The sequence below is a fragment of the Nomascus leucogenys genome, chromosome 21 (genome assembly GCF_006542625.1).
Source record: "Nomascus leucogenys isolate Asia chromosome 21, Asia_NLE_v1, whole genome shotgun sequence".
Lineage (NCBI taxonomy): Eukaryota > Metazoa > Chordata > Mammalia > Primates > Hylobatidae > Nomascus > Nomascus leucogenys.
Window position 1 is genome coordinate 44,430,319 of NC_044401.1, and position 24,331 is coordinate 44,454,649.

The 24,331-nt window shown below is 46.7% G+C and overlaps 1 protein-coding gene and 1 non-coding gene across 4 annotated transcripts in view; one reads left to right on the forward strand and one right to left on the reverse strand.

The window, feature by feature from the left end:
* MYLK (myosin light chain kinase) overlaps positions 1 to 24,331 on the reverse strand; it is a 285,888-nt gene that overhangs the window by 198,392 nt on the left and 63,165 nt on the right. The gene's annotated exons all lie outside the window — the stretch shown is intronic.
* On the forward strand, positions 11,088 to 11,218 carry LOC115832199. The gene has a single exon (XR_004027635.1). It is a non-coding gene; the product is annotated as a small nucleolar RNA SNORA5 (small nucleolar RNA).

Consider the following 24,331-nt stretch of genomic DNA (forward strand, 5'->3'; position numbering starts at 1 on the left):
TTCTCTGGTCCTCTCTACACGGCCTGAAGGGTCTCTCTGGGCATTTCCTGTCCTAGTGCACCTTTCTCTAAGACTGCCACCAGCTTTCCACAAGACATGTGGGCAGGTAGGAAAGGTTCCAGCAGGGGGAGCCAAGCCCAGGCAGGGACAAACTGCTACAGGACCCCAGGAGAGGAGGCAATGCTTATCCAACCGAAAAGACTTCTGTTGGGGCTCCCTGCGCAGGGCTGCCCGCCAGGCAGGCAAATCAGGCAGGCACACCTGGTCCTCGAGGCACACCTGTGAGACAGGGCACAGGCTAGGAAGACTCTGAGGGCTGGGTTAGTCCCGACCCACACCTGTGCATGATTCTAGCTCCTCTGCTTCTGGCCAGCTCCCAGTTGGAGCCTTCTGATTGGATGACATCTGTCCAGAGAAGAGCTGGGGCTGGAAGAGCTAAGGGAAAATCCCAGGGGAAAAAGGAGAAAAAGAGAGAACCAATAATAGTTACCATGTACTTAGCACTTACTGTCAGGCATTAGACTAAGTACTTAAGGTGACTTAGAACTCATTTAATCCCTTAGCAGAATGGCAAATATTAACAGCAAAATTAATGGGGCAGGATGTTGGGGAGTATCATTTGCTCATAAGGTAAATGGAATATATTCCCTGTCCTTCAATGACTTCATTCTTCCTCTCCCTCCCACTCCCTCAATTCTGCCAGCATTTGGTAATTTGAGTTATTTTGAAACAGAAATCTTGCAGGGGGCAGGGAGGGAAGCCGGGGAGAGGACTAGCAAGTGGGTTTGGGCAGCCCATGAAAGTAGGGTGTGCTATTGGTGCTGTAGGGTCACAGGACTGAGAGGAGACCCAGAAAGGAGAGGGAGTAAAAAGGGTGGCCTCTCTGTGGCAGGAGTCTGCCCTGCCCTCCCCTCCTCTCCAACAGTGGTCTGTGAGAAGCCTAGGAAAGCCCACTTGGGAAAAGGTGCAGGAAGGAAATGCATCTCACAATTCTGCAGATCACACGCTTCCCTGGAGCAGGCTGTGAGCAGGTTCTCTACCTGCAGACTGTAGATCCCATTCCTTCTGTCTAAAATGGCCTGAAATACACACTGCCTCTCTGCTTTCTGCACGGAGCTGGTTCTGTGGGGATGATCTTAAGGGACAAGCCCAGAGGATACTTTGCTAGGAAGACCCTTAGATTCTGGGGGCATGAGCACAAGTGAACTGTGAGAGAAGCTGCCCAGGCCTGGCTTCTAAATGTGGCCCTGCTCCTCTCTATGCAGTTTAGGGGAGGCACCAGGTCCCATGGCCCGTTTCCCCTGGGAAAACATTAGCTCTGTGACTCAACTAACACCCGACTGATTGGAGGAGAGGGAAGAAGGAAGGCGCTTCTGTGTGTGTCCTCCTTTCCATGTGAGAGCCTAAGCCATTCAGCTGGAACAGGTCTTCCAAGGGGAGAGGGAGCAGGAAGCACTGCTGACAGGAGGGGCTGCGGTGACATGGTTGCCAGTAGGATCCCAGAATCTTATCAAGTGAAGACTGTCACCAGCCCCAGCCGTCCACAGCTCCTGCTGGACCCCCTGGGGCCAAAGGCAGTTGCCATCACTCGTCTGGCTCTGGTGCATCCATGGTTGACTCGAGCTTCCATTACTGAAAGGCCTGGGGATACTTCTATTCCAAATCCTTCCCCATGTGACACAGCAAAGGAAAATGAGAGATGAGCCAACCTGGTTTATCAACTCCTTTGGGACCTGGGATTTGAGAAGCAGGTTTGCAGTTTTCTAATTACATCCATCAACACAATCTGCCTCCTGTGGCTGAAGCCCAAAGCCGTGTGTTAAGGATTTCTAGTTTTACTTCCATCCTCGGTTAGCACCGACAGGAGAGGGCAGGTGCACAGGGAGGGAAGTAAGGAGGGAGCTGAGACTGGGTTTCTCCAACACGCCAGAGGAGGGAAGGTGCTAAATCTAGGTGGAGATTTTTCCCATAAAAATCTAGGGTTTTTTCCCATACAATTCTCAGCCTGGCTGCCTCAACTAGAGAGAGAGAGGGCCAATCCTTAATTCAGGGTCAAGTCCAGAGCTGTATCATAAACACAGCTGGGGTAACCACCAGTCCTAGGAGAGTAGTAACAACAGATTTACAACCTAAGAGGAAGCACAGTGGTAACTGCAAGACAGAGGACTTGGGTGAAGCCATCATGTCACAGGCTTTGTTGTTACACACACCTAGACTTGAACCATGCTACTGCCACACAGTGGCCGGATGACAGTGGGTGATTTACTTAACTTCTCTAAACCTCAATTTCCCCATCTGTACATCTGCAGGGTAGTATGATTAGCAGCAGCTTTAAGCATCTATCAGAAAGTAGATACTCAAAATACTCAATTCATTGTAACTGTAATAGGTAATTTCTAACCAAGTCTGGCATGTAGCAAGCACTCAACAAATGGTAACAATTTGATAATAGTAAGTTATGATGAAGACTCAGGTATCACATTTCACTTAAATGTTTTAGTTCATTTAAATATTGCTACAAACATTGCCCTATATATCACAAGGAATAGATTATTAATTCATGCTTTTATTTTTATTATTTTATTTTTAAATTCATGCTTTTAAATTGCTTTTTTAAATCAATTACTTATAATTGGTTGGACAACATGCATTGCTCTCATCTCAGATTCTAGGTTACTGTTTGCACACTGAAATATGGCTGGATTGCAGAATGTCAGGGATGAAAGGGAACGTAAATCATGTAGTACGCTCCCTTATTTTATGGATGAGGAAACTAGGGTCCAGAGTGGACCAATGTATCTTCAAAGACTGAGTTAAGATCTCTGAAGCTGGTAAGGCACAGAGAACAGGCCATGGTAATCTAAGCAGGTGAGCCCTCCAGTATAGAGCTGATCTGGGGAGATGGTGGTGCTTGTATATAAGAGCAAGGAAACTCGTCTGGTAAAGGGATGGGTCAAGAGAAATGTTGAGAAATACAGTCATTACATTGATTGAGACTAGCTTGTGGAGGGCCTAGAGGATGGTGATGCTTAGCTAATGTTACCAAAAGGGTTTTTACTTAAAATGAACATTTAGCTACTTATTTAACACCTTACGAAATACTTTCCTAATCAATATCCCATTTCAACTTCACAACATACTAAGATATTATTTATTTATTTTTTGAGATGGAGTCTTGCTCTTGTCACCCAGGCTGAAGTACAATGGCGTGATCTCAGCTCAATGCAACCTCCGCATCCTGGGTTCAAGTGATTCTCCTGCTTTAGCCTCCTGAGTAGCTGGGATTACAGGTGTGCACCATTATGCCTGGCTAATTTTTTTGTATTTTTAGTAGAGACGGGGTTTGAGCATGTTGGCCAGGCTGGTCTCAAACTCCTGACCTCAGGTGATCCACCCACCTCGGCCTCCCAAAGTGCTGGGATTACAGGCGTGAACCACCGTGCCTGGCCAACATACTGAGGTATTTTATAGCACCACTTTATGGATGGAACACCTGAAGCTCAAAGACCAGGTGAGTCTTGCCTAAGGTCATATAGTTCATAAAGCAGTACTGGAATCCAGTCCTTCTGAACTTCAAATCCAACTTGGTAACATGCTTAGAAAGGGTTTATCAAGATATGTTAAATCTTATGGCCGGGTGTGGTGGCTCACACCTGCAATCCCAGAACTTTGGGAGGCCAAGGCGGGGGCATGACCTGAGGTCAGGAGTTCAAGACCACCCTGGCTAACATGGTGAAACCTCCTCTCTATCAAAAATACAAAAGTCAGCTGGGTGTGGTGGCAGGCGCCTGTAATTCCAGCTACTCTGGAGGCTGAGGCAGGAGAATCTCTTGAACCCAGAGGTTGCAGTGGGCTGAGACAGTGCCGCTGCACTCCAGCCTGGGCAATGGAGCGAAACTCCATCCCCCCCACCAAAAAAAAAGCTATGTTAAATCTTATTATAACAAATACCTTACACAACAGGAAATTTCCAGTGTAACAAATGTATTGATATCCCCTTAGATTTTTAGTCATGACATCTGCTGAGTATGAATTTGACTAAGTCATCAATCCCTTGCCCAGGGAAAACCCTTACATTTGCCATAAACAAACGGGGTGACTTCATTTGAATCCCTCATGCCTGAGGAAGAGACCATGCATACTGGCAAATTTGTGCAAGGCTGACACCACCATCAGCAGATAGTCTCTCCCCATGCACAGAGAGGTTCCCAGAGTGTAGTTAGAGATTGTTCCCATTCACAAGCCAGAAATTTCTGTGTTCTTTCCAAAAACTTGCTGCCCTTCTCCAGACTCCCTCAACTCTCCTCCCACTGGCTGGGCACAAGCCCAGACCCCAGCCTTAGGTGCTGCATCAGAATGGCCAGGAGGCCTTGGCAGTGTGACAAGCTCTATGTTTCCACATGCAGTTCACCCCCTGCCCTCACTGCCCTCCTGAGATATGAGGGCTCCTCCCCAGACAGCCTCCAGCTGTGGATGAGAAACAATGGCTTAGTGTTTCCTGGAAATTACCTGGGGAGGTGGAGAGCTGCCAAGTCAACCCTGCCAGGGTCATCAGCCCAAGGGCCGACAGTCAGGCCCAGACACAGCCCAGCTCTTCCTCCAGCCTCCTTCACCCTTCACTGCAGAGGGCTGTCTCTCTCCCTGTTTCTGCTAGTTCCACTTCCACCCAGCCCTGTCCATTCTCACCAGGGGCAGGGCACAGGGATTCCACTTCTCAGGTTCCTTTATAATTCTTTGGTACCAACCTTAGGTCCTTTGAGGATGAGACTCACTTACTCTAGGTGCCTGGAATTTCAGAGCTGGAAGGGACCTTTGAAACTACTTTCAATCCCACCTCCAGCCCAGAGGGGTGTGGCTGTATGCCCTTTGGGATATTTGAGGCTACCTCACCCTAGAACATCAACTTTACTCAAAGATTTGGGTGAAGCATTTTTATATTACAGCCAAAAAAATTCAGATCATTGTATAGGATACCAACTGTAAGTAGATTTTCCAAATAAATAGGAATTCAAAGAAATGACACGCTTTCTGCAAGCTGCTACAGGCTACACCCCAAGCCCCTAACCCTAGAATACATGCTCTTTCTTGACTGTCCTCAGGGATGGCCAAGTCAGAGAAGCACTGGTCCAATTGCAGAAAGGAAACCTAAGGTCCAGACAAGTGCAGTGACTGAACCACACATCAATTGTCACTAATACAAATAACCCATTTATTGAACGCTTATTGAGGACTAGGTACTGTACTGAGGGCTTTATCTAAGTTTACTGTAATTTTCAAAGTAATCCTGTAAGATACATACTGTATTATTTTCATCTTAAAGATAAAGGAAGGACTCAGAAGTTGAGTAATAGTAGCCAAAGTTCTCAAAGCTAATAAGTAACGGCTACTTATTATCAACTAGATTTGAACTGAGGTCTCTGATTCCAGGCTTCAGACCCTTGGTGACAAGGTCACATTGTTAGAGATGCCACAGGGAAGAGCTGGGAGTGGATTGGAGTTCAAAGGTCCTGGTGTCCTGTCCTGGCTCTGCCGCTAGATTGCATACAATCACAGAACTCAGAGAGCCCCTGGCTCACCTTCTTAGTCTATAGATGAGAAAACCAAGGCCCACAGAGAAGAAACTGACTTAAGGCCACAAAATTTCAGGGACAGGGTCTGCTAACAGTGAGGCCCTGAGGGAGTGTCCTAACATCTCTGGGGTTAGAAGACCTCTAAAGAGGCCAGGCGTGGTGGCTCACACCTGTTATCCCAGCACTTTGGGAGGCCAAGGTGGGTGGATCACTTGAGGTCAGGAGTTCGAGACCAGCCTGGCCAACATGGTGAAACTCCATCTCTACTAAAAATACAAAAAGGTAGCCGGGAGTGGTGGAAGGTGCCTGTAATCCTAGCTACTTGGGAGACTGAGGCAGGACAGTCGCTTGAACCCAGGAGGCGGAGGTTGTGGTGAGCCAAGATTGTGCCATTGCACTCCAGCCTGGGCAACAAGAGTGAAACTTCATCTCAAAAAACAAAAAACAAACAAACAAAAAGAAGACCTCTAAACATACAATCTTAGGTGCACATCCTGGCAGTCTCTCTGTGAACCCCAGCACCTGCAGAGCCACTCGCACACTCTGCTCTGCAGACAGCAGCTCAGACACACTATCCTAAACCTCTCACCAGTAAGCAGGATGGAGCATACTAAGGAAATCCATTTGACAATCCCAGTTGCTCTGCTTCTGAGACTAGCTTGTCAGTCTGCTAGTGATGAGCTAAGCCTTGTATTACAGGAAATAGGACATACACGCATTAGCCAAATGCCACAGCCACAACACACAGCCCTCTCAGCAAGGAAATTCCAGAAGTTCATTATTTCCTGCGGTTCTTATACATAGGAATCCTCTTCCATATTCCAACTTCTTAGGCCACTGTTGTTTGTCTAAAAGGCCTATTCCACAGCTGGACAAAAGGATTAAGAAGATGGGACTCTCCTGACTATTTCAAACAGTTTACCTGATCATGGTTCTCAAGCTTTATCAGGTTTGTGCTCTCAGCAGAGCAGGAAGAACTAGGGCCTAAGGCTCAGAACTCATAACCTGTCCACACACCCATCACTGTGTATTTACTGAGTGCCCACAATGCCCGCTAGGACTATAAATAAGGTGAGAGGTTCAACTACCTCCTCCCAATACAATGACATAAGCACTGTAGGTGAAACACAGACATAGGCCCCAACCCCAGACCTCAGGACAGAATGGCCGTGTTTTCCGTGGTTCCCATAGTCTCCCTGTGACTTCCGTCTCCTCCCCTGCCCCTGCTTCCCTTCCCAATCAAGGTGGTCACTCTCCAGAACGAAGAGTTCAATCTGCATCCCCCTGTGGGCCATGGGTGAGCAGGGTGGCCCTGGGTCCGGAGCTGGCGTCTGTTGAGCCTGGGCCTTTCTGGGCCTCAATCTCAGGCTTGAGCCGGCCCACTGTGTCAGGGTTCAGCCCTCTCTGCTTCATTTCTGGTGCTCAGTGGAATCCAAAATGAGGAAATGTAAGCCAGCTCTAAGCCTGGCCCTGGCTCTGCCAATGCGGATGCCAGTTGTGTCTCTTCTAGATGAACAGTCCCCCCAAACAGGCTCAGGACACTTCTCACCTTCTCTGTCATTGCCTTCAAGTATTCATTGAATATTCAAGCAACTGCTGCTCCAATCTAGATTCTGAGATTCAGCAGGAACCAAGTCCAGCTCCATCCCAGCCAGCTGGGAGGCAGGAATTACAGCAATATAGGGGTAAGAGCAAAGGAGTTAGAGAAGTTAGGGAAGACTGAGACTCAGGGAACAGCCTTGGAAGGGGCACAATCCTCATTATGGCTCTGAGGAGGCCCCTGGACCTCAGGAACCCTCAGCCTATTGGAGAAGAGGCAGACAAGAAGAGAGCAAGGAGCTCGTGGTCACCTGCCCGTTTCCTAGCCACCCAGCCCCTCACTCCCCTGACATTTCCCTGAGCTGGTCTGCAGGTTGCTGGAGTCTCTCCTCTAGCCACAGCTCTTTAAAGCTGAGCTGACCAAAGTCCACGCAGCCTTGACCTGATGCTCTAAGCCTGGCCCTGGCTCTGCCAATGGGGATGCCAGTTGTGTCTCTTCTAGATGAACAATCCCCCCAACAGGCTCAGGACAGTTCTCACCTTCCCTGTCGTGCGCCTCAGATAGGCAGGTGAGCCCACTCAAGCACCAGCTGCGTGCAATACCTGTGGCAGGACTGGCCGGGAGTCCAGTCAGACCCTTGGCTGTCCTCATGTGACTCACACAGGCCCTTCCACACCATGCCCTACCTGTCTCCCAAAGGACACCCTCCAGTTCCAGGGTCTTTGCACGGCACTCAGTGATGTTGCTGAGAACAACTGATTTTTGCCATCTGCAATGATGGGTGATAACAGAGATCGACATACTTTTCTCCCTTAACAGTCTCATTTTTCTAGCAATCATGGCTACCTTTTTCTCCTCACACTTCACCAAAGATACTAATGAGGCTAACACATATTTCTCCTCTTCTCCCAGCCCTAAATCTCTTCTAGAGTGGGGCTAACTAGAATGAAAATGGTGACCTCTGGGAACCTGGAGAAGGCATGGAGAAAACCAATGACCAACTGAGAGCACAGCCCATCAGCAGGAACACAAAGAGGAACTTCTTCTCGGAGGTGTCAGCTCAGCTGGTTCCCAGTGGAGAGGAGAAAGTGCGTGTCCCCTCTCAACCCTCTCTGAAACAGGGAGCCATTTGCACTTGGGGAGAGGGAGCCCTTCCACACAGGATCCTCCATCAGCTGCAAGGGGGAAGTACAGGCAGATGCAGGGCCAACAGGGAGATCAATGGACCACCATCAGCTATTAGCTGCACTCATACCTGGCTCAGGGAGCACGGGCCTTGAGGATATGAGGCTCAACTTCCAATAGGGAATTTGGAATCCTATTGGAGAAAACAGATTATCAAAGAGAAAATAGAGCCCCAGGAGCCAGGAAAGTGGGATGGAAAATTAAAAAGCTAATGGGGCATTGGCCTGTTCAAAGGCCCTAAAACCCTTCATGCTTGTCTAGTCCTGAACTTGAAATTCCACACCCTACTGGGGACACTGTGCTAAACAAAGGCAGCAGTTCATTTTTTTTTAGCATGCAGCCTGGAGTGCCTAGCACTTATTGAGTGTTAGATGCTCTCTCTCGCCAACAATAACAAGATTGGTATAGTGCTCTGAAGAGCAGTATGTTGTTTACCATCCCTGTAAAGCTTTGAAACGGCAATTCTAGTGCCAGAACATTTTCTTTCAAGCAATTTAGGTAAGCTTCTACCTGGTGGACACAGCAGCCAGCCAGGTAGGCCCCTCCAGGTGTGATTGATTAGGCCAGAAAGCAGTACTTCACATACTTATTTATATCATTTTTCTATAAAAACATGTCTATTAAATTAACAATTCACTTCTAATTATTAACCCCCATTTCTAACAGTTATATAACATTGAACAGAATGCTATCACCTGGAGCTTTTATCATTAACGCTCAATATAAAGAATCCATTTTTAATCTCACTCTGGTTTTTTGTCATTACCCAATATGGAACTGTTCTTAGAGAAAGCAGACTCCTGGGACTTCTCAGAGTCAGCGACAGAGATTCAGGACGCCCACACTGAAGAACTCTTGCCCCCCAGTTCTGTTCCCCCTCATACCTGTTAGTCAGGGCTGAGTTCTATCACCTTAATGACTTCATCCCTCTCTGCTTCTGGGCTCAAGAGAAAAACTGAATTCATTATTGACAGCACCTGTTCCTTGTGATGTACGCTTAAACCAAATGAGGGGAGGTCAGAACCATCTTGCTTACACCTGTTTCAGTTTAAGACTTTGCAGTGGTACTTCCTCCCCCATTGAAAGTCAGGTTTCCCCACCCAACCTCTCTAGGAAGCTATGGTTTGACATTAGCCCATGCTTGCTCAGGTGTCCTCTCCACAGATCCTGGCAGATTCCGGCCAATTCCATATCTAGTCTGGCCTCTAAAGCAGAGCGTTCTCTCTTGATTGAGATGGTGATTTCCTCTTATCTCTTAACTAGAGACTTAAAACAGTGTCCAGGTGCCAAAAGGTAATTTCTTGCTTAAGTCCAGGAAAAGCCAGAGTATGCCCCAACACTTGTCACCTGTGCCCCTCAACCAACCAACCGAACAAAACGTCTATGAAAGATCTAGATGTCTCTTTACTTTGGCAATCCCTGAGCTGTTAATCTGTTTGTTCACACATCCAGTCAGCTGTGCCTGTCACGGCTTCTCCGTTGACTGAGGGCTCCACTGAGCTGAGGCTGTCTGTGAGGAGATACTGTGTGAAGGTCTTTACCTCCTGTTTCCCAGTGCTCCCAAGATGTCCAGCCAGGCATATTGGGGCACTCAAGGTCACACCAATCCTCCTGTGGGCACAGGGGAGGGGGCCTTCTCCACAATCCCAGCCCACTTTTCTTGCAAGATGAACCTAGGCTTGGCTCCCAGGCTAGATCACTGATGGTCAACTTGGCAGTATGCTCAGTAATGGGGTTCCCAAAAAGTGTGCCTTGACAGAGCCTATAGAAGAAAGGGCAGACAGCAGGAAGTAAACAGAGCCCACTCAGGCCAAGTCCCTATCTGCTTAAAGTTATCATCCTCTACCATTTGAACTGATTTTTGCACAAGCCATACCAGGGCTTTTTCATGAAAAGTCAAGAACTTGCTAATGCTAAAAGGTTGCAAATAGGGGAAGGTTCAGCTGGCAAATTACCCTTACTTAAGCTTCTGCTTATTGAGATTTTAATGGTCATGTACCAGGTTTGTGGGATGGGGGAGGAAGACTGCAAGGGGAAAAGGAGCTCTTGGGTCAAAGTTAAATATGAATTCTAGCCACATGCTGGGGCAGCTTGGGAATAATTACCTTGGTTATATTAATCAGGATAGATAGCAGAACTGTATTCATCTACAACACCTGGGCCACTTCTCCATCAGGCTGGGCCCACCTCTGCATCAGGGAATCTTAATTCACTGTCTCTCTCTCTCTCTCTTTTTTTTTTTTTGAGATGGAATCTCGCTGTGTTGCCCAGGCTGGAATGCAGTGACATGATCGCGGCTCACTGCAACCTCCGCCTCCCAGGTTCAAGCAATTCTCCTGCCTCAGCCTCCCGAGTTGCTGGGATTACAGACGTGTGCCACCACACCTGGCTAATTTTTGTATTTTTAGTAGAGACGGGGTTTCACCATGTTGGGCAGGCTGGTCTCAAACTCCCAACCTCAAGCAATCTGCCTGCCTCAGCCTCCCAAAATGCTGGGATTACAGGCATGAGCCACCACACCCAGACAATTCACGGCCTCTTAAGCACTAGAGGCAACCAGCAGAGCAATTGTCATCAACCCAGAATGTCCTCCAACCTCCTTTTCAATAATTAGGGTGACCACATAACATATTATCCAAATGAGGACTCTTGAGAATGGAAAGGGCTTTTTGAATACTCATGCTGGGACTATTCAGGGGAGCCGGGGTATACATATGGCCACCTCTACCCTAATCACTCCCATGTCTCCCTAAGTCTAGACACAAGACATGACTTCAAAGATATCTTCCCCATGCAGCTCTGTCAAATTTGGTGCCTGCCCTGCCTGTGTAAGCACTGACCCAGAAGGCTGCCACAGAAACACTGACTCATGGGCCCTGTTCCTGTGTCTCGGGCTCAGGGATAAATTTGGTTACAGACACCAAGCCTCTAGAAAAACAAAAGACAAAGGTGTCTTCCCCGGCCACATTCACCCTATTCCGGCCAAGCTCAGGCTTCATGTGCCCTCTGTCCAGGAACCTGTTATTTCACACTCCGGGTTATTTTGGACATGTTCTCATAGCTGTCCTTACTCCTTTGCTAGACAGACAGTGTCTTGGTTTCTGACTCTTTACAGGAATGTTGAACTCACTAGAGTTCCCTTGTCTCATCATCTTTTGTCATTAATAAACAAATAAACAATATTGGCTAAAAGTTTGGTTGTGAGTAGGATTACAAATGACTTTTCCCCCAATAAAAATACTATAATTTTCTGTAATATTTTTCCAATCTTTTTCTATGTATGTACTTTTAAAAATAAAATTATATATAAAAATTATCATTGCCTTTATTTTTCATGCTTTTCCTCAGATATGGAACATTCTTCATAAATCTTATTTTCAGTGACTGTATCATATTCTAGCAAGTAGACAAGCCAAAACTTAATGATGCCCCTGTTATTTATTATTTAGGTTGCTTCCAATTTCATTAAAACAAACAGTTTCATGGACATAAACTGATCCTTTCTTTCTTTTTTTTTTTTTTTTTTTTTTTGAGATGGAGTCTCATTCTGTTACCCAGGCTGGAGTACAGTGGCGCAATCTCGGCTCACTGCAACCTCCAACCTCCCAGGTTCAAGCAAGTCTCCTGTCTCAGCCTTCCGAGTAGTTAGGACTACAGGCACCTGACACCATGCCTGGCTAATTTTTGTATTTTTAGTAGAGACGGGGTTTCACCTTGTTGGTCAGGCTGGTCTTGAACTCCTGACCTCAGGTGATCCACCCACCTTGGCTTCCCAAAGTGCTGGGATTACAGGCGTGAGCCACCACACCTGGCCCCTTTATTTCCATAATAATCCTTTAGATTACTTCCCCAAGATACATTTCAAGAACTTCAATTACTGAGTCAGAGTGCATGGGATTTTATGGCTCTTGCATCCAGGTCCTCTTGATTCCTGTCAACTTGCCTGGTGCTGACTTGTGGCTCCCCGGTATTTTACTCTCCTGCCTCAGCCTCCGTTTAAGCTTGTTCTTCTTGATCTGGTGCCAGAATTCAGGCAAGTATTAGGTCCAGGGATTCCTACGTGGTTTGAAGGGATATACAGTTAGATACCCAACCAAGTTAGGCAAGTCTTGGGAAGTGAGGCAAGTATTGAGTAAGACAGAAAAGGATCCAAGCTTCGAGAAGTCGTGAAGTTCAAAACAATTGCTATCAAGCAAAACATGAGGCTTCTGCCCTCTCTAGTATAATCCTGCCAGTGGGGGCAGCTCTGAAATGCCTCCCACGGTCTTTTCCACCCAGCTGAGTCCTACTCCAACCTCAAGGTCCATCTCTTCTCTAAGCCCTCCCCACCCAGGAAGGATCTAAGAGCCTCTAAAGCCCTATCTATGACATGGGTCCACAAGCACCCCATCCATCACATTGTGCCCACCGACCTATGAAAAGTAAGAAAAATGAGGACAACATGGGGAGCTTTTTATACAGTTTAATGTACATAATTTAAAAGCTGCCCTCTAATCTCAGTTTATGTCCTTCAAACTTTTTAGAAATTCACGTGTTCTTTCATTTATTTGTAAAAATGTAAATGGCTTTGTTTAATTAGAAGTTTGTTCATTCATCACGTTTTTGAGAGCTTACTACCTGCCAGGTGCTATAATAGTCCCTGGAGACATAGCAGTGAACAAAACAGACAAAGCTTCCCCTGCTCAGCCCAGCTCAGATTCTGCAGATCAAGGCCTTGTCTCCCCAGCTGCAATGCCTATGAGCAGGGCCTGGGTTTGTACATCTTTGGATCTACACACAGTAAGTTCTTAATACACACTTGCTGAGGACAGAGTTTTATAATGATACCAACACTTCCTGGGAGGATGGTGGGAGCACTGGTGTGCACAGCAGTATGCACTGATGGCATACATCCTATGGGTCTCCCACATGTACGTATGGCATATGTATGCATGCATGGAAGCATGAAGTAGGCGCTGAAGTCAGCCAGCTCTGGCACCACACTGCCTGGCTTCCAGCCCCAGCTCTGCTGCAAGACCTTCAGCAAGTTCTTGGACTTCTTTCAGCTCATGTCCTCCCTATAATGGGGAGAAGATGGTAACAGCACTTGTCTCAGAGGATTGAAGTCCTCAACACAGTGCTGGTTCCCTGGAAGCCCTCCTTAAATGTGGCCTGTTGCAGCTATAACCATAGCACCAATCAGGTGCTAAATGAACCAGCTATTAGGCAACAGAGTCAACATTAAACCAGGAGAAAACTTCCACACTCCAGGGAACCAATCTGAAATTGAAGATGTATTTGACTGGTTGGCCAGAAAAGTTAATAACATAAGAAATTTTCATTTGTACATAAAAGAGAGGGAAAAAAACTAGACAGACTTTCTCCTCCTTCTCCAAAGATGCCAATAATAGAAATAAGGCACAATGCCCCTGCCAAATCCAGGTTTCTGTAATGACGGGCACATGCCAGAACTCAACCACAAACAGCCAGGCTGAGTTGGGGGGAGCAGAATTTGGGAATAAACACACACAGATCGGGGACTTTCCTGAAGTATGGACATTCCACAGACAGATCATTTCCGGTGCCACAGAGAGCTTTGGAATTTAAGAAGTCTGAGGGAGGGTGCAGTAGGGTGGGAAACAGAGCATGGGCCACAGCAAGCAGAAGGACAAAGGCCCAAGTTTGTAGAGGCTGCTGTTAGCACTGAGATTTAAGTGGAATGCTGTGCAGATTTAATATCAGTGGCGCAGATAAAATAATGTCAGCAGATTGGGTAATTAAAGCTACTTGGCTCACTTCCTCACTCTCTCACTTTCTGGAAGGATGCTCAGAGGGAAAAGAGATGGGTGCAATAAACCAAGAATTCCTCAGGATTATGAGGATATTTTTAGTTTCTCCTGACATCTAGGATAGCAGAGACATTATTTCAGGATCAGATCTTGACTATGCCCTTTACACTGGGCTAAGCATCACTCTTTAAAACCCTTTGATGAAAATGAGATTCTTTTAAAGATGTCCACAGACTAATTAAGACTACGTCTGGGGAGTCTTTAGCCCCCAGCAGAGGCCTTTTCTAACAGAGGGGAGCATATACTGTGAAGCCAGCTGCCACCACTCCTGTTTCTTACCATCTCCCCAAATTCCTTTCCCTACGTGCCCAGGGTTCCCCTCTGGGCCTGCATCTGGATCAGATCTGCTCAGCCCAGGCCTACAGCTACACCAGGGGAGTTGTCAGGGGGCCATAGCCAGGTCATCACAGAGCAGCACTGGCCCAACCACCTGTTCCCACTTGCTTTTCAAAGCTTGGGCTACTTGACAAGGAAAGAGTGAATTACAGAACCACAGAATCTTATTCTGTCCCAAACTGGGCAACAGTGGGCCTGATGTGTGCAACGAGATTTGCCAGGGTATAGCTGAGCCATAAGGCTGGTGATTACAGGCTGATAGCAGGTAAGGAACCAAAAATAGAGCAGGCCTGAGAGTGCGAGGAGCTACAGCACTAACTCCTCCAGATCCTTAGGGTGGTCCTGGATTCTCAAGAGGTAAGGCACCCTCCTCACACACGCAGAGACCATCTCTGTGCATGTCCAACAGACCAGAGGCCTGAGGCTCCAAGAAGGGACAGGGAGCATGGCAGGGGAAGGAGTTCAGGTCACTGTTAGCAGGGTCAGCTCTCTTAGGAAAGGTCTAGAGAACCTCATTAGGGCCATCCTCTTCCATTGCCCAGCTCCTATAGCAGAGGGGCTTATTGTGGGGACCTTGACAGAGCCCAGACAGCACAATTCTGAAAGGTAACCACTGAGTTACCACCCTCACAGGTAGTCCATTCCCATATGACGTCAGGGGGCACTGTATTATTCAAGAAATGATTTTTGCTGAGCCATGATATGCCTCTCCCTAAATGGACCCAATTCTGCCTCCTGCAGTCACACAGAGTGAACTCTCCTCTTCTATAAGACATGCCTACAAATGTTTGAAGACAGGCATCACTTATCCTTTATCGTTCTGCAGATTAAACACACTCAGTCCCACTTCAACTATTTCTACTTGGCAGTTTTCAAATACATCCACTTCCTCTGGGCACACATTAGTTTGACTATGACCCTCTTGCTATGACTCTGAGGAATGAAGAAAGAACACAACCACAGGGCACCTGTAATCCCAGCACTTTGGGAGGCCAAGGCAAGTCGACCACTTGAGCCCAGGAGGTCGAAACAAGCCTGGGCAACACGGCAAACCCCAACTCTACAAAAAACACAAAAATTAACTGGGTATGGTGGTGCATGCCTGTGGTCCCAGCCACTCAGGGGGCTGAGGAAGGAGGATTACTTGAGTCCAGAAGGCAGAGGTTGTAGTGAGCAGAGATGGCACCTCTGCATTCCAGCCTGAGCGACAGAGCCAGACCCTCTCTCAAAAACAAAAACAAAAACAAAAACCCACAACTCGCAACCACACAGTGGTTAAATGTGCAGATTTGAATCTCAGTTCTGTCACCCACTGTGCCTCAGTTTCCTCAGCAGCACCTGATAATCTTAGTTGTGGTGAATTTAATCAATCAATTCATGGAGAGCTCTTAGAACTGTGCTTGGCACCTGATAAGCATCTAATTAAGTTTTAGCTACTTCTTAGCACAATGCTTAGCATATAAGAAGTACATAATACATACACAAATCCTCCACCTAGATATTCCAGTTCCCTGACTCACCAGCTTGCTTACTGATAAAACAACAACAGTACCACCGCTGGGCAAGGCTGCTTTGGAACTCTGATGAGGCAAGAAATGAGAAGTCTCCTGGTCGGTGCTTGGTGCATAACAAGGATACAATAAACATTAGCTTCCTCTCCCTTTTTATCGATGCAACAGTTGGGAGACCATTCTTCATGTCTCTCACGGTTTTGCACATCTTGCAAGCAGAGGCACTGACTGCCTTTGTTCCCGACTATCTTTTCAAGAAGATTTGCATAGCAAACAGCCTTCAAAGACAGAGTTTCCCTCAGGATGGAGCAAAGTGCAGGCACACTTACTGTTCATTACAGAACTCTCAAGTTCCCTAGGCTCAGGACTTCTCTCCACTGTGTGTACAGGTATCACCTGGCTCTCTTGGTGTCAACCTGTGGGGGTTGGAGCTCCAAGAACCAGTACAGGAAAATGATGATGTTCTGATTACTGTTACTGTTGTGAATCATAAAGTCCCTTATCTCTACCCCATGAGTCTCATCTTCTGCCAGCATGTATGTGTGGCAGGTTAACTCCTTAACTTGAAAGTATGTGAAATCTAAGACCCTTCACAGCTATTAGCAAAAGACTATAAGAAAGATAGTGGCAAAATAAACTCCTTTCCCATAGTCTTTATCTTAAAATGTCATCTACCACTTCACATCCTATCAACATTTAGCTGACTTTTTAAAATTTTTAAGTAAAGAATGTTTCCTTATTTATTTTCTTATTATTCCTGTTGACTTTCATCTTCTGGATTCTAATTCAAATTTCTGTTCATTTGAGATATTTCTAAGGCTCTTTTTTTTTTTGCATGGGGCATTCTTTTGAATTTGAAGACTCCTCTTTTTAAGTTCCTTTGTCTGAGATGCACAGACTATCATCTCTCCTTACATCCCATTCATTCCTCCCACCAAAACAGGTGCACCACCCTCCTTCTAAATCTAGTCTCTTAACTGTAGCATCAGACACCAGGTCTGTACTGAATAAAACTTGTGGAGAGCTTATAACTTCATTCAATTTGTTGGCAAGAGAACTGAAAGTTCTACCATCATCCTAGGGTGCTCTTCTCCTCTCCCTTCATCCTTCCTTCACTGAGAGCACAGAGCAGGGCTCTCATGCTAACAACCCTGCCTGTAAAAGGTGGGGATGCATGACCTGAGGGTGTGACTCAGGCAAAGGCCAGCAGGACACCAGCTGTTGTAGTTGTGCAGAACAGGTAAGAACAGAAATCTGAGAAATCTGGCCTAGAACAGCTAATTAACCCACATCAAGCCAGGATCTGAGAACATGGTTGTATGAATGGGAGCAGGGAAGTACAGATACTGCCAGACTCACCTCAGGCACTAAGAAAAGGAGGGAACACAGTTAAGGATAAGGTTATGGAAATGCCTAATACAATTTCTACTCACCTCAGGCAGCTAAGTGGAAAGCTGGTAGATACAGAAGTGGTCAGTGGCTCCATGTCTTTTTCAGATACCCTAAATTAATGCGACATGATCTTCACTCCTGCCTCCTACCACTACTTCCACTGCCACTCATTTTTAGATCGAGGATTTGTGTGCATGATAAAGTCTAGCTTGCAGATACCCACTGACTATTCAGCTAAGCTACCAGTGATTTCCTTCCTCCCTTCCTCCCTTCCTTCCTCCTTCCTCCCTCCCTCCCTCCCTCCCTTCCTTCTTTCCTCTCTCTCTCTCTCTTTTGTTCTTTTCTTTCTGATGAAGTCTCACTCTGTTGCCCAGGCTGGAGTGCAGTAGTGCAATCTCGGCTCACTGCAACCTCCGCCTCTCGGGTTCAGGCGATTCTCCTGTCTTAGTTCTCCAAGTAGCTGGGATTACAAGTGTGTACCACCACACCTGGCTATTCTTTTTTTTGTATTTTTAGTAGGGACAGGCTTTCACCATGTTAACCAGGCTGGTCTCAAACTCCTGACCTCAAGTGATCCACCCACCTCGGCCTCCCAAAGTGCTGGGATTATAGGCGTGAGCCACCACGCCCAGCTGAGCTACCAGTGATTTTCAAAGTTTTCTCTCTTGCTTTCTATAATTACCCTCCCTCCCCACTACAAAATTGGTATATCTAAGTCTCAGCAACCGGTATGAAATTATAACTTATGATTCTTTTAAAAATAAATAAAAAATTAAAAAGCCAACAAAACTCTTGAACTATCATGCTTTGCTATTATTCATCTTTTTTACATTTTGGGTTTTATTTTTAGATTTTACTGTCTAAAGATTTCTTACAATATTTTTTAAGCAGGGCAGGGTATCCCAAGACCTCAACATCTGGTCATAAGTTACTTGCAGAACTGTAGCACAGTTTTCTTTCTTTTGAAAAATAATTAGTCTGTGATGGCTTTAATGGATAGCAAATGAATAAAAACAACTTTTATCTTAACATAGTTTTAGCAGTAAGAATGAATTTTATCAGGCCCCATGATCAGGGATTATCTGGAAACATGTAGTAATAAGTTCCAAGAAAAACTCCAGGGGATGAACCCTTGGTCTGCAGGCCTCCTACCAGCTTAAACTCTACAGGGCTAGGGGTCCACCTTCATCCCACACCCAGGGTCTCTTTTGTGTTGTAGGGGCTCGACTGCTGGTCCTGCCTCCCCCAAGATGGCTTTCCATCTTGTCAAAGTGTTCACAAGTGCCCCAACCAGAAACTACTCTTATGCTTTCCTATGATACTATGGGTCGTCTGCTTTCACTATGTTTATGTAAGAGACAGGACAAGATCCAAACCTCATCACAATCTCCCAATTGCCAGAAAACCCAACCCTTTACCTATATAGATTAACTTCCAGTTTGTCCAACCCTGTAGGGGGTTGCTGTGGTTTGAATGTGTCCCCCAGAATTCATGTTTTGGAAACTTGACTCCCACTGCAACAGTTTTGAGTGGTGGGACCTTTAAGAGGTGATTAAGTAATGAAGGCTTTGTTCTCATTAATAGATTCATGTTATTTCAGGAATGGGTTCATTATTGTAGGAGTGGGCTTGTTATTTTAAAAAAAGTGCAACCCCCCTCTTGCTCTCTTATTCTCTTTTGTCCTTCTATGTTCCACCATGGGATGACACAGCAAGAAGGCCCTGGCAAGAAGCCAGCCCTTGAACTTGGACTTCCCAGCCTCCAGAACTGTAAGAAATAAGTCTCTATTCTTTGTAAATTACCTGGTTTGTGATATTCTTTTATAGCAGCATAAAATAGGCTAAGACAGGGTCTTCAGGCTATTCCACCACAGATATTGCCTCTAGTCAAAAATGGCCAGACCCCACTCCCCATCAATACAGAGAAATGAAACCTGATCAAGAGAAGACGCCACTGCTGTCCCAAAGCACAGCTCATAGAATTACTCCCCAGACACAGGTACCATCTGGATTCTCCAGTCTTTGTAAGAACCTGAAATGGTAGTTCTGAGTAAGAAACCTTCAAGGGAAGCCATGAGGGACTCCTCCATCCTTCTTCAGCTGCAGCAGGGGGTCACGTGTACTTTACAAAGTATGGTAAAGAATCCCACTGCTGCATCAATCAGTGGGCAAAGAGCCCATCATGACCCATCAGTGTCCCTGCTTCCTCAGGTTGAAGTCCTGTGACCACGTTTGTGGGGCTGACAGTTTCTGAAGTTAAGAATCTGACACATTTGTGCATCTGTCCTACTCCTCCCATCTATCTTCTCCTCTGCCACCCAACCCTTCTACTCAGAGTTGGGACATCAGTAGCCTTTTCTGCCTAGGAAGGGACTAGTCTTGGACCTTCCTTGTCATCACTGTCCCCACACCCCCCCCAATACACAACTCCAAAAGAAGCTCCTCAGGAAATGTCACTTCAGGCCTCAACCTCATACTGCAGAGCTTTTGGAGTGAGGCAGTTAAGGCACAGCTTTGAGTGGCTCTGAGTGAAAACAGAAGAAAGAAATCATCCCTGGCTTCAATGTGGTTCCAGTTTAATGGGGGAAGATGAGGTCCACGAGCACATATGAAAGCAGGAAATCACCAAGAGAGCATTATTCCTTGTGTGATAATGGGTTTAAACACCTTGTGGCTGCACTAACACAGTTAATCACCACCCCTGCTTCTTGACAGAGTTTCTTCCCTTGGTTTCTGGAATGCCATGTTCTCCTGTTTTTCTTCCTACTTCCTTTTCCTGGTCTCTAAATGACTGGCATGCTCACTCCTGAGGTGATCAAATCCAGTCCTGTGGTTTTATACACCATCTAGAGGCTGGTGATCTCCACACACATTTCTTATCCTACCCTCTCCACTGACCTCCAGAATTTGACACCTCACTGTCTACTCCAGATCTCGACTGGTTTATCTAACAAGACATACAGGACCTCTCCATTTCCTCCAGCCAAATGTGCTCTTCTCACAGCATTTCCCATCCAGGCAAAAGGCTCCACTGTCCACCCAAGTGCTCAGGCCCAGAATTCATCCCTCACTCCTCTCCCTCCACTTCCAATCCATAAGCAGCTCTGACTGGTTCTAACTTTAATCTTTTTTTTTTGAGACAGAGTCTGGCTGTCGCCCAGGCTGGAGTGCAGTGGCGTGATCTCCTCTCACTGCAGGCTCCGCCCCCTGGGGTTCACACCATTCTCCTGCCTCAGCCTCCTGAGTAGCTGGGACTACAGGTGCCCGCCACCTCGCCTGGCTAATTTTTTGTATTTTTAGTAGAGACCGGGTTTCACTGTGTTAGCCAGGATGGTCTTGATCTCCTGACCTCATGATCCGCCCGCCTCGGCCTCCCAAAGTGCTGGGATTACAGGCGTGAGCCACCACACCCGGCCTCTAACTTTAATCTTATCACTCCCCTCCACCTCCACTGCCACCAGCCATCCAAGGCACCATCGTCATGCTTTTAGACCACTATAGCAGTCTCCTATCTGCCTCCCTAATTCCACTCTCACTTCCCCACAGTTAGCTCCCTCACACAGTCAGATTGTGGTGCTCCCCACTCAACACCCTCCAACGGCTGCCCACTACACACAGAATAAAACCAAAATCCCTTACCATGGCCTACACGGCCCTGCATCACCCAGCTCTGGCTTACCGCTCCAAACTCATCTCCTATTAAGCTCTGCCCTCCCACTCTTACACTCACTGGCCTGCTTTGCTGTTCCTCCAACCACACCAAGTTCACTCCTGACTCAGGGCCTTTGCAATGGACAGTTTTCCTACCCTGAATAGTTGTCTTCCTCCAGATCTTCTCAAGACCCCCTCCTTTACTTCATTGTTTTCTGCTTACATATCACCTCCACAGAGGGGCCTTTCTTGACTACTTGACCATCCTATATAAAATACCCCTGTACCCAATCTCTTCATCCCCTTATGCTCCTTATTGTACTTTATTGTTTCTTTTCTTTTTTTTTTTTGAGACGGAGTTTCACTCTTGTCCTCCAGGCTGGAGTGCAATGGCGCGATCTCAGCTCGCCGCAACCTCTGCCTCCTGGGTCCAAGTGATTCTCCTGCCTCAGCCTCCTGAGTAGCTGGGATTACAGGCCTACACCACCATGTCCAACTAATTTTTGTATTTTGAGTAGAGACGGGGTTTCACTATGTTGGCCAGGCTGGTCTCGAACTCCTGACCTCAGGTGATGCATCCACCTTGGCCTCCCAAAGTGCTGGGATTACAGGTGTGAGCCGCCACATCTGGCTCTTACTGTACTTTAAAATCACTGCTGGATGTTACTGTCTTCCTGTTCCACTAGAATGAAAATTATGTGAGAGTAGGGACTTGGCCTCACTCATCATTCAAGGAACACTTGTTAAATGAATGGAAGTCATGCCTGGTAGAATGTCATGTCATGTTAGCCACATTGATGGGAGTTACATTCTTTTCTGGGGAAGGGGACTGAATTTTTCATAGAAACAATAACGTAAGAGATGGTTACACTATTGATCAAGGTCCTAATGCCCACCTTTTAAAGAAACATGATCAAACCCCATATTTAACTACAACTTATATATCAAGCAATATAGAGCTCTCTAAAATACACTTTCATTAAAAAAAGAAAAATAATAATGAAGCATATGTAAATATAATTTGATGTGATATATATCATAATTCATTGTTTAAAGTTATTATATCAAAAGCAGAATGATCATCTTCATTAAAAACATGGAATTCATAAGGCTGGGTTCGTTGGCTCATGCCTGTTAATCCCAGCACTTTGAGAGGCTGAGGTGGGAGGATTGCTTGAGCCCAGGAGTTTGAGGCCAGCCCTGACAACACAGCAAGACCCTATCTCTACAAAGAATTCAAAAGCTGGATATGGTGGCGTGTGCCTATAGTCCCAGCTACTCAGGAGGCTGAGGCAGGAGGATTGTTTAAGCCTGAGAGATAGAGGCTGCAGTGAGCTATAATTGTGCCATTGCACTCCAACCTGGGCAACAGAGCAACACCCTGTCTCAAAAAAAAAAAAAAAAAGAAAAAAGAAGTCATAGAATTCAGATAAGAGACTTTCCACTGACATCTCTGAAAATATATATGGAGGAAACTACAGGTTACTTGCCCTTTTGAAACATCTATTGAGAAATGTTGGTAGGGAGAGTGTTAGAAGGTAACAGGGCATGGAGACACACCTGTGGTGTCCAGGAGGGCAGCATGAAGCCACTCAATCCCTGCAGCTCTATCTCCCCTGCCAAGATTGTCTGGAGTCAGGAGAGACTTCTTGTTGCAAGGAAAAGGTAAGCAGAAGATCCCCACCTGTCCCCATTGGCATTGCAAACACCTACATTCCTTACAACAGGAGAATCCCACAATCCTTACAAGTCCTGGGCCCAGTTTGGAGAGCCACTGGAATTCACACAGCCACATTGCCCTGAATTAGGAGCACAAGGTATGCACTTCCCATCTCTCCCATCTTTTGTGAGCCAAGCTGATGCAGCAAGGCACAATCTTGAGACCTCAGCCACCTCTGGATTGCATCCTGCTCTGGGGGCCAGTAACTACTGCACCTCCCAGCACTGGAGCTCCATTTTCCTTACACCAAGCTCACATGGGTGGCTATATGCCACAACCCCAGTTGCATGGGCCCAAGATCAGCTGTGACTCTGGTCCTGTACAGCAGGGAAACCAACCCCTGCCACTGCACTTCCAGCCAGAGGAAAAATCTGTCAGTTCTGCCTGAGGCAAACCCACCCTTGAGTCAGCCAAATGGTTGCATGCCCTCCTCTAAATAGGAGAGGCCCCTGAGCCTTCAAGCAGTTGATATGCCCCTGCACCAGCAAAGCGGCTATGCACCCACACTCAGGACCTGAGAAACAGCTCCATAATAGTATCCCCCCTTTGCAGGCATGTCCCTGGCCTGCCTAGTGGCCCTGTACAACCCCCCACCCCCAAAAAAGGGCCTGAGAAACCCACAGGACATTTCTGGCAGGTATGCCCTTATGCCAGCTGGAGCAGCTTTGCACCTGTGTCCCAAACCTAAGAAACAACGCTGTGGACCATCCCCAGCAGATATTCTCCCAGGCTGGCTGAGCAGCTGTCTGTCCATGCCCCAGCCTGAGATATAGCCCTGTGGGCCACCTCTGGCAGGCATGCCACCACACCAGTTGAGCAGCCTTGCGCCTGCATCCTGGGCCTAATAAGCAGCTGCATGGGCTGCCCCTGGCAGACACATCACCAGGCTGGCTGAGCAGCTATAAGCCCATGTCCTGAGATGAAGAAAGAGCCCCATGGGCCATCCCCAGTAGACATGCCCCCCAGCCAAGCAGGCAACCATGCAGCTGTGTCACAAGCATGAGAAACAGACCTGTAGGTAGTCCCCAGCAAACACAACCTGAGTCCAGCCAAGTGAACTTCTGTCAGCATCCTGTCCTGAGTCTGAAAAGCAGCCCCATAGACCACTCCTGACAGGCACACTAGGTTGGCCAAACATCTGCATGCTCATGCTCCTGGCCAAAATAACAGCCCTGGGCTCCCAAACTCAGCAAGCTAGACCCAAATTTGGCCAATCCATCATTTACATTTATATCCTCCAACCTTAGAAAAAAGCCCAGCAAGCCCAGCCTGGCAAAGCTGCACCACTGTCACCACAAACTCTTTCAGCCTAGGTCACTGAGAAATCACAAATGCCACTAGTGTGGATTACAGGTGAAGAAACTACACAGAGACTACACTAATGCATCCACCTAGAACCCAAGCAAATGCACCCCACTGAACCAACATCACAAGACACATTCATATAAGTCTTTCTCTACAAAGCCTACTTCATAAAATTGGAAGAGGCAACTTTTCCACCAGATGCATAGAAATCAATGTAGAAACACAACCATGAAAAAATCAGAAAACATGTTACCTCCCAAGAAAAATAATTATCCAGTAACAGACTCCAATCAT